This window comes from Gossypium hirsutum, chromosome A02, assembly GCF_007990345.1.
Source record: "Gossypium hirsutum isolate 1008001.06 chromosome A02, Gossypium_hirsutum_v2.1, whole genome shotgun sequence".
Lineage (NCBI taxonomy): Eukaryota > Viridiplantae > Streptophyta > Magnoliopsida > Malvales > Malvaceae > Gossypium > Gossypium hirsutum.
Genome location: NC_053425.1, coordinates 18136360 through 18147010, shown reverse-complemented (window position 1 = coordinate 18147010; position 10651 = coordinate 18136360).

Sequence of the window (10651 nt, the reverse complement as noted above, 5' to 3'; positions counted from 1 at the left end):
GGAAGTCAAGCAATTGAGAAATAAAAGTGTTGCTCTTGTGAAAGTTTTATGGCAAAGACATGGGGTTGAAGAGGCTACATGGGACCCCGAGGAGACTATGAGAAAAAAATACCCAAACCTTTTTACTGGTAAGATTTTCAGGGACGAAAATAGGGGGGAGAGTTGTAACATCTTGATTTAGGGCATAGTCGGAATAGTGGTTTCGATACTAGATATCTGAAATAGAAATGATCATTTCATGATTATTATGAGGTCTAGGGTGAGAATGTATGCTTGATTAGAAATTTCATGGAGAAATTCTATGCCTAAAATGTTTAATTTGACATTAGGGACCAAACTGCAAAATATGTAAAACTTGAGTTCTAGAAGCTTTTAGCATGAAATTGAGTTAGATTAAAAATAAAGGTCCTCAAATAGTAATTTGACCAAGTTCTAAAAATTTGGACAAAATTGGGCATGCATGGGTAAAATTTTAAAGAAAAGCCTTAGGGACATTTTGGTCATTTGGTTAATTAAAGAATAAAAAGGGAAAAATCAAGCAAAAATGTTATCCATCTTCCATATTGTGTGCCAAAAATTCAAGGGGCTCCATACCTAGGGTTTTCAACATTTCAAGCTTGATTGTAAGCGCTCCCTAGCCCCATTTTTGATGTTCTTTATATTTTTGAGATCCTTGAAGCATGTTCTAGCCATTTTTACCCTTATTTTAAGCTAGGGTTCATGTTCAAAAACTTACCCATGCAACACCCCTAACCCGAGTCTGAGACCAGAGCTGGGCACGAGGCATTACCTGACTTAAACGCATGCATTCAATCTTTTCTGAAATGAAAAAAACTAGGTCAAATTAAAACTTTCCTTTCATGGTCTGTTGATTCCTAATATGGGCCTATGAGGCCCAAATCATACTTTGGAAACAGTCTGGGATTAATTCGATCGCTTATGAAAACTTTGGAAAATGTCACTTGAAACAGGGCACACGCCAGTATGGAAGGGCAACACGCCTGTGTGGCCTTATTGACTTGGCCGTGCCAAAGGCCTGTGTGGTTTACATGGTCTAAGCATAAGGGGACACGCCCGTGTCCCGAGCCCGTGTGAATTAAATTCCAAATTCGAACCTACAGGGGTTCTCACATGGCCTGACACACGCCCGTGTCCCTCACACGACCATGACATGCCCAGGTCTAAAAACCTTGACATTCTATTTTTGACGTCAGCAACAAATTAGGGGCACACAACCAAGGCACATGCCCGTGGCCAGAGACTGTGTCTTCCACAAGGTTGAGACACATGGCTGTGTCTCTGCCCTTGTGTTAGTACCATGCATACTGACTTGCAAATTTGAGGTGTAGGGGATATACAGCCGAAAAACATTCCTATGGGGCTGACCCTGCGTCCCACACGGCATAGACATACGCCCGTGTGTCTACCCGTGTGGACAATATAAGGCTATCTACCAAACCATTTGCCACCCTGAAACAAAATATAATACCAACCATCATACCAAGGTCTAGCATGATATGATTTCCCGATCGAGCAACCGTAACTAAGATCTCTACACATTTTACATATGTTTAAGCAACCAATGCATGCATTTTGCTATCCAAACATTGAAATTCACATGGTCAACCATACCAACAATTTCTCATTCATGAAAGACCTTCTTGTATTCATAAAACAATTTTCAATATTGGTCATTTTCATGGCCTTATACAAAATGAGTCAAATACTAAAGTAAGCCAACACACATTTGGCCCCAAAAAAATGTGACACTAAAACAAAATTAAAAGATCCTATACATGCCATAATCAAAATAAAAACTAACTATACCAAGTGCTTCAAATGATAGTGTGACCGACTTCTCCAATGTAGGCGATGATCCACGAGCTACTTTGGCGACACTATAAGAAAATGGAAAGGAAAAGGGGTAAGCATAAAGCTTAGTAAGTTGTATGAAAATAAACATCAACTATTTATCATACAACAATATGCTCATAACATTTCATAGCTTGTCCATGAATAGAATAAATAGACATAAGTACAACTTACTCATCACCATCCAATGCAATTCATATTGCATACATTGAGCCCACATCTCATACATTTTAAGTAGGTACCTGTACCACTCACCCCATGGTCATAACTTTTCTCATTTCGATATATTTGAGGAATCTTCTGTTGAACTATTTGGAATATTACATGATACTCAATTACCCCAAACATGGGATAAGATGTCGACGCCATGTCCCAGACATGGTCTTACACTGGCTAGAACATTAAAGTCAATACAGTGTCCAATACAGGTCTTACACTGACTTTCATATATCGAGGCTGATGCCATGTCCCAGACAGGTCTTACACTGACACACAATAAGCTGACACCATGTCCCAGACAGGTTTTACACTAGCTTGTATATCCCGAGGTCGATATGTGTCTCAGACATGTCTTACACTGGCTCTTATAATGTGGCTGATGCATGTCCCAGACATGTCTTACACTGGCTCACATACCACCCAATGTTATGGTACAAACACCTAAGTTTATTCCATATGTTCAATCGGAAGTCTTTATTGCATTAATTTCTCGACATGCATTCTCATAATCACAATAAAAAAATTTATGCAATATCAATTCATTCATACATCATAGCATTATTAACACACAACTTACCTCAGATTACAAAATGTAGGCGATTAGATGATTTACTCTACTTACTTGGCTTTCCCCCAGTCTAAGTCTGATTTTCATCTTTCTTAGTCTAAGATGACAAAAATTCACTCATTTAATCACCATATTAATAAAATCATCGATAATATATAATTTGGAAAAATTGACCATTTTGCCCTTAGATTTTCACAAAAATTACGATTTTGCCCTTGGCCTCGTAAATCAATTTTTATCAAATTTCTTCAAGTCTTAAGCCTAGCCGAACCCTTTTTACTCTTATACTGACCCAAAATTCCCATTATTTCACCACATTACTATCTATTTTACAATCTTTACAAAATGGTCATATTAGGGTTTTCATGAGAAGTTCCTTCACCAAAGTTGTTTATTTCACAACTAAGATTCATTTTCTTCCATAAAAACTCAAAAAAAATCATAAATCCTTTCATGGCAACCCCTAGACTATCAACCATTTTGCAAAACGGTCCCCCAATTAGCTAGCTCATGCCATAAGGTTCCAAAAGTACAAAAATTATCAAAAATAAGCATCTTAATCACTTAAAGGATAACCTAGCTAAAATTTTAAAGTTTCAAAAACCTTCCCTTTCTTAAAAATTTCGGTGGTGGTGAAGAAGATGAGAAGGTGATATCATCTTCCTTTTATTTTATTTTAATTTTAATTAATTTAGCTACCTACTTACCTAATAATTGACAATTTGACCTCCCTTGTCTCCTGTGGCTGGTCATGCCTCTCTAAAGGGTCTAATTGCTCTTTAAAGACCTCCAATTATGGTTCTCCAGCTATGTGGTACATCTATCAAGTAAAATAGAACTTTTACCCCTTATGTGATTTAGTCCTTTTTCAAAATTACTCTCACAAATGCTAAAATTACCTCACCAAATTTTTCATGCACCAATATAATCATGTATAACAGCAAAATAATAATAAAAATAATTTCTCTGACTTCAGATTCGTGGTCTTGAAACCATTGTTCTGACTAAGCCCAAAATCGGGCTGTTACAACCCCTGTGTGACATGTTTGTATCTTGGTGTTTAATGGAGGAATATGAAAGTTTGATGTAAGATAAACATCTTTTGTCAAGTGGTTTTCCATGAAAACACCTAAAAAGGACCAAATTGCAAAATATGCAAAAGTGGGTAATAGAAAAGTGAAATAAAGGAAAATGTAGGCTGTTATAAGCTAGGATATAATTCGGCTAGGCTTGGGAAATCAAGGGAATGCATGTATTTCATTATACGAGCCTAGGGACTAAAATGTAAAAATATGCAAAGTTAGGGGTAAATAGGTAATTTTGCCATAGAGTAAGTTTTCGAGCTGAAATTGAAGAAAGTGAGGGATTAATAATTTAATCTGTTTATATAGACTCGAAAAGACCAATTCCAGAAGTAGATCATGGAAAACAAAAGGTTTTGGAATAGTCGGAATCCAAACCCGAGACATCATTTAGGTAAGTTCGTGTAACCTAATTGGATGTTTATGCATGTTGACTTTAATTGTTATATCAAATTTGAATGTGAAATGCATAAATAATTAATTGAATGAAAATGTTTATAAATCCGAAATTGATTGAAAAATGGGTTAAAATCCATTTAAATATGGAATTCCGATGGATAGGTCACTTCTCATGAAAAATGGGATCTAGCATGTGTTGCAGAATGGATTTAGCCCGGAAGGGTAATCCATTGATATCATTATAGAAAGGATTTAGCCCAGATGGGTAGTCCATTGATATTATTATAGAAAGGATTTAGCCCGGACAGGTAATCTTGAAACGAGCCTATTGATCATACGTTTCAATTAGGATTTAGCCTGGACTGGTAACCCTAGTTGACTAGATTTAGCCTGGACTGGTAATCTAGATTAGAATCTGTAGGGTATTCTTTGTCATGTAAAGGATTTAGCCTGGACTGGTAATCCGATAAAGCCCTTAGAGTACATGGAATAGCTAGAATTTAGCCTGGACTAGAAATTCTGCTGTAAGAGATGTTGCTCGAGGGTGTACCGGATAGGGTACTATTAGATATGAATTGACAGTTAATAAAATAGTGCACATTGAGCATACTAAGTGATGAAATATCCATCGGGGATTCGAGGATTCACTGGATAAAATATTTGTACATGACATGAGAAATACGAATTTGAATATGTATATAATGTGATGAGCTCATCTATGGATCTTGAAAATTTATGTGACTAACTTGTTCATTGAGTGAATGTGTTTAGGGAAAAGGTTATGATGCTTATCTTGCATATGTGTTGGATAATAAAGTGTCTGTGTCAAAGATTCTGTTAATGCCGGTTGTATGTGAATTTTCTGATGTATTCCCAGAAGAATTACCTAGTTTACGATTGAATAGTGAAGTGGAATTCTCTATAGACCTTGTTCTGGGTACAACACCTATATCTATAGCACCTTACAGAATGACTCCTACTGAATTGAAAGAGCTAAAAGTACAGTTGCAATAATTGATTGACAAAGGTTTTGCTCGACCTAGTTTTTCACCTTGGGGTGCACCAGTTCTATTTGTAAAAAAGAAGGATGGATCGTTAAGGCTGTGGATTGATTATAGACAGCTCAACAAAGTTACAATAAAGAACAAGTATCTATTGCCTCGAATCGATGACTTGTTTGACTAGTTATAGTGTGCCACTATATTTTCAAAGATTGATCTCCGTTCTGGTTACTATCAATTACAAGTAAAAGAATCAGATGTGCTAAAGACAACTTTTAGACCCAGGTATGGACACTATGAGTTTCTTGTGATGCCATTCGACTTGACAGATGTCCCTGCAGTGTTTATGGATCTGATGAACAAAATTTTTAGCCTGTATTTGGATAGATTTGTGGTAGTATTTATAGATGATATTTTGGTTTACTCTCGGAATGAAAATAAGCATGCCGAGCATTTGAGAATAGTGTTGTAAACACTGCGAGAGAAACAATTGTATGTCAAATTCAATAAATGTAAATTTGGCTACGAGAAGTTAGTTTTGTTGGGCATATAGTATCTGTTGAAGGTGCTAGAGTAGACCCGAATAAAATTTCAGCCATTGTTAATAAGAAGCCACCGAAGAATGTGTCTGAAGTCTGAAGTTTTCTGGACTAGCTGGTTATTATCAGAGGTTTGTAAAATTTTTTTCAATGATAGCTTCTCCGATGACTTGTTTGCTAAAAAAAGAAGTAAAGTTTGAGTGGACTGACAAATGGCAGTAGAGTTTTGACAGATTGAAGGCTTTATTGACAGAAGCACCTGTGTTAGTCTAGCCTGAATCGGGTAAGGAATTTATAGTTTGTAGTGATGCATCATTGAATGGTTTAGACTGTGTTTTGATACAAGAAGGTAAAGTAGTAGCCTATGCTTCAAGACAGCTAAAGCCACATGAAAAGAACTACCCGACACATGATCTTGAACTGGTGGCCATAGTGTTTGCATTGAAAATCTGGAGGCATTATTTATTTGGTGAAAAATGTCACATATTCACTGACCATAAAAGTCTAAAATATTTGATGTCACAGAAAGATTGGAATTTGAGAAGTGCAGGTGGCCTGAATTGCTGAAAGATTATGATCTTGTTATTAACTACCATTCGGGAGAAGCCAACGTAGTGGTGGACGCTTTGAGCAGAAAATCCCTGTATACTTTGCGAGCAATGAATACCTGATTATCATTGTCTGATGATGGTTCAATCATAGCTGAGTTAAAATCTAGACTAATGTTTTTGCAATAGATCTCTGAAGCTAAAAAAAATGATAGTAAGTTGGAAGCAAAACAGGTACAAAGTGAATTGACTCCTGACTCAAAATTTTAGATCGAGACTGATGGTTGTTTATGAGTCAGAGGTAGAGTATGTGTACCGAAAAGTTCAGACCTAGTACAGAAGATTTTGAATGAAGCTCACCATGATAACATGTCTATACATCCTGGTAGTAATAAAATGTATAATGATTTGAAAAAGATGTATTGACGACCGGGAATGAAATGAGATATTTTTGAGTTCATATCTAAATGTTTGATATGTTAGCAAGTAAAAGTTGAACATCAGTTACCCTCTGCACTATTATAACCGGTTGCAGTATCGGAATGGAAATGGGAAAGAGTTACCATGGACTTTGTAACGAGATTACCCCTGTTTCTAAAGAAGAAATATGCCACTTGGGTAATTGTTGATCAGTTGAAAAAGTCTACAAACTTTATTCCATTACGTATGGATTATTCCTTAGATAGATTGGCTGAATTATATGTTTCTAAGATTGTTAGATTACATGGAGTTCCTGTCTTCATCATTTTAGATAGAGACCCTCGGTTTACATCTCGTTTCTGGAGCAAATTACAAGAAGATCTAGGTAGTCAATTACACTTTAGTACTGCATTTCATCCCCAGACAGATGGTCAATTTGAGCGGGTAATATAGATCTTGGAAGATATCCTTTGATGTTGTATACTTTCGATGTTGTATACTTGAATTTGAAGGTAACTGGGAGAAGTATTTGCCTTTGGTTGAATTTGCTTATAATAATAGTTATTAGTCTAGCATCAAAATGGCACTGTATGAAGCCTTGTATTGTCATAAATGTAGAATTCCATTGTATTGGACAGAACTCATTGAGAAAAAGTTAAATGGAGTTGACTTGGTCTGAGAGACCGAGGAAAAAGTGGAAGTAATTCGGGACAGTTTGAAAGCAGCCTTTGATCGTCAAAAGTCCTATACTGATTTGAAGAGAAAAGAAATAGAATTTCAATTCAGTGAAAAAGTATTCCTAAGAGTGTCACTTTGGAAGAAAGTTCTCTGGATTGGTCGTAAAGGAAAGCTGAGTTCACGGTTCATTGAACCGTATGAAATTACAGAAAGAATTGGACTGGTTGCATATCGGTTAGCTTTACCACCAAAACTTGATCGGATTCATAATGTTTTTCAGGTGTTTATGTTACGATGGTACCGATCTGATCCTTCGCACATTATTTCTCTAAAAGAGGTAGAGATTCAGCCAGATATGACTTTAGTAAAAGTTCTTTGGCAACGAAATTGTATGGAAGAAGCCACTTGGGAACTGGAGGATGCTATGAGGAAGCAATACCCGAACCTTTTTATTGGTAAGATTTTTGAGAATGAAAATCCTTAAGGGGGAGAGTTGTAACAACCCATTTTTCAGTGAAATCGAAATAGTGAATTCGGGACCACAAAATCGATCCGAAAGTAAAGTTTATTTTTATTTCATTATATGGACCGTATTATAATAGGCATGTTGTGTGAAAAGTTTGATATGAAAATTTTATCGGTGAAGTGTTTAATTACGAGAAGGACTAAATTGCATAAAATGAAAAAGTTGAATTCTAGTAGCTATAAGGATTAAATAGCTATGGAATTCAAATCTAGAGGTCCTTATATGGTAATTAGACCATGGAAGAAAAGTATGTATATTCTTGGTGACTTATCTATGGAAATATAGTAAAAAAGGCAAGGGCTAAATTGGAAATTGCAAAATACTTAATTAATTAAAAGATGAAAAGAAAATATCATCTTATTTTCTCATCATCTTCAACCTCAAAACACATGGAAACCATAGGAGAGAGAGAGGAAACTTTTAAGGCCTAATTGGGTAAGTTTTCTTGTCCCATTTTTAGTAATTTTGATATTTTTGTAACCGATATAACTTAATATCTCTATTTCAGGGATTAATTTGAAAAGTTATCAAAGTATAGAAAATGGGTCAAAGATGTGTATGCTGAAAATTAGAAATTTATGGTAGAAAATGAAAGGTTGTTGATAGATAAACAACTTTTACAAAGTGAATTTTGATGGAAACATGATTTAGGGACTAAAATGTAAACTTGTGAAATTAAAGAAAAATTCTGAATTTTTATGAATACAAGTGCTATAAAATTTGTAATGAGATTTTTGTTAGGCTTGGAATAGGGAGTAAATTGCACGAGTTTCATTTTTCGAGCCTAGGGATGAAATCAAAATTTATGGAAAATTTAGGGGCAAAATGCTAATTTTGCCTAGGACATAAATTGAGTCTATTTAAATATGAAATGTGTGAAATTGATGATTAAATTCATTTATATAGATCTGGACGACACTAATTTGTGGATAGATCGAGGAAAAGAAAATGTTTCAGAGTAGTAGATTTCTAACGCGAACAAGTGTCGAGGTAAGTTCATGTAACTTAATCGGGCATGTAAATATGTTTAATTGAATGTTTTGTTGTATGGAATGTGATTTATATTGATGTACATTACTTGAATGCTATAATGAGAAATTTAAGACATGATTGATATGGGAAAAAGGGTTAAGTCCCGATTGAATATTGAATTCCGATGGATATATGTGCTTTCCCAAAACAAATAAGGTCTTGCATTTGTTGCGGACGGGATTTAGCTCGGACGAGTAATCCTATTGACCTTGTCATAAAAAGGATTTAGTCTAGACTAGTAATCTTGATATAATACCTCTCGAGTATGCATTACAATTAGGGTTTAGCCTGGACTGGTAATCCTAATTGAGCTCTTCTGAGCATACATTATATAAAGGATTTAGCCTGGATAGGTAATCCTGTTATACGATATGTGGCTCGAGAGTATGTTCCTTAAGGAAGTGCCCTAATGGGTACCCTCGAATAAGAATTGACAGATTATGGAACTGTACACCTCGAGTGTACTACTTAAGCATCCATCAAAATTTCAATAATTCAACGGACTTAAAACTCTTGACATGGCATGAGAATTATGAGATGAAATGATAATTTCTTGAAAGAGTATTGCATGATGAGCTCATCTATCCTTACTTGATGTATATGTAAACCTTGTGACTAACATGTTTGATTGGATGTATACGTTTAGGTAATTTAGCCAAATGGATGGAAAACATGATATTTCATGCTTAAATTTAATAAACGAGATGGGTAAGTTTAATTTCCATTATACGAACTTACTAAGCATTTAATGCTTACTTCGTTTTATTTTTCCCCTATTTTATAATGCTCAGAAGCTCGTGAAGGTTAGAGATCATTGGAGCATTGTCACACTATCAACTAGTCATTTAGGGTATACTTTAGTAAAATCATTTTGGTATAATGGCATGTATAGGACAACTTGGCCATTAGTGGCATGAAAATGATGTTTTGTAACCTAGCCATTGGAATGGCTAGTAATGGCTGATTTTGGTATAATTAAGTAGGTTATTATGATATATTCATATGTGATATGTTAAGTATATGTGATCAAATAATGTTAATACCTAAGTTAATCTAAGGTAAGTTTATAATCACATATGCATGTAATGGTATGCCACGATGAATGATGGAATTGTTTAATTTGAATGCTTGGATTGGTTAGTATTGGATGTGTGTTTCAAGTGTAGGTCTTGGGTGAAATTTTGGGTGATAAATGAAGCTAGAAATGGCTTCATTTTGTCCACACAGGTAGACACACGAGCGTGTGTCTAGACCGTGTGTGTCACACAGCCTGGTAACATGGGCATGTGGTTAGGTCGTGTATCCCCTGCACCTTATTTTCGAGAAACAAAATGTTCAAAATTGAGCACATGGGCAGAGACACGGGTGTGTGTCTTAACCGTGTGTGCTACATGGCCTAGAACACGGGTGTGTGTCTTGGCCGTGTGAAACCTGCACCTAATTTCAAATTAAATTAATTAACCACACGGCCTAGCACATGGGCGTGTGCACAAGTCAGAGAGTTACACAGGCGTGTCCTAAGGTCACACGGGTGTGTCCCTTGGACCACACGGGCATGTGAGCCCTACACCTTGGAAAATTTTTGAAAAGTTGCGAAAAATTCTTAGAGTCCCAGATTAAGTCCCGACTCGATTCTAATGCTCGTATTGGGCCTCGAGGGTCCAAACAAGGGACGTTTGAATGATCTCAGTTAATGAATAGAATTTACATAAATTATTTGTATAATATTCTAAAAGTTCTAGAAGTACTCTGAAATCCTATTCCGAT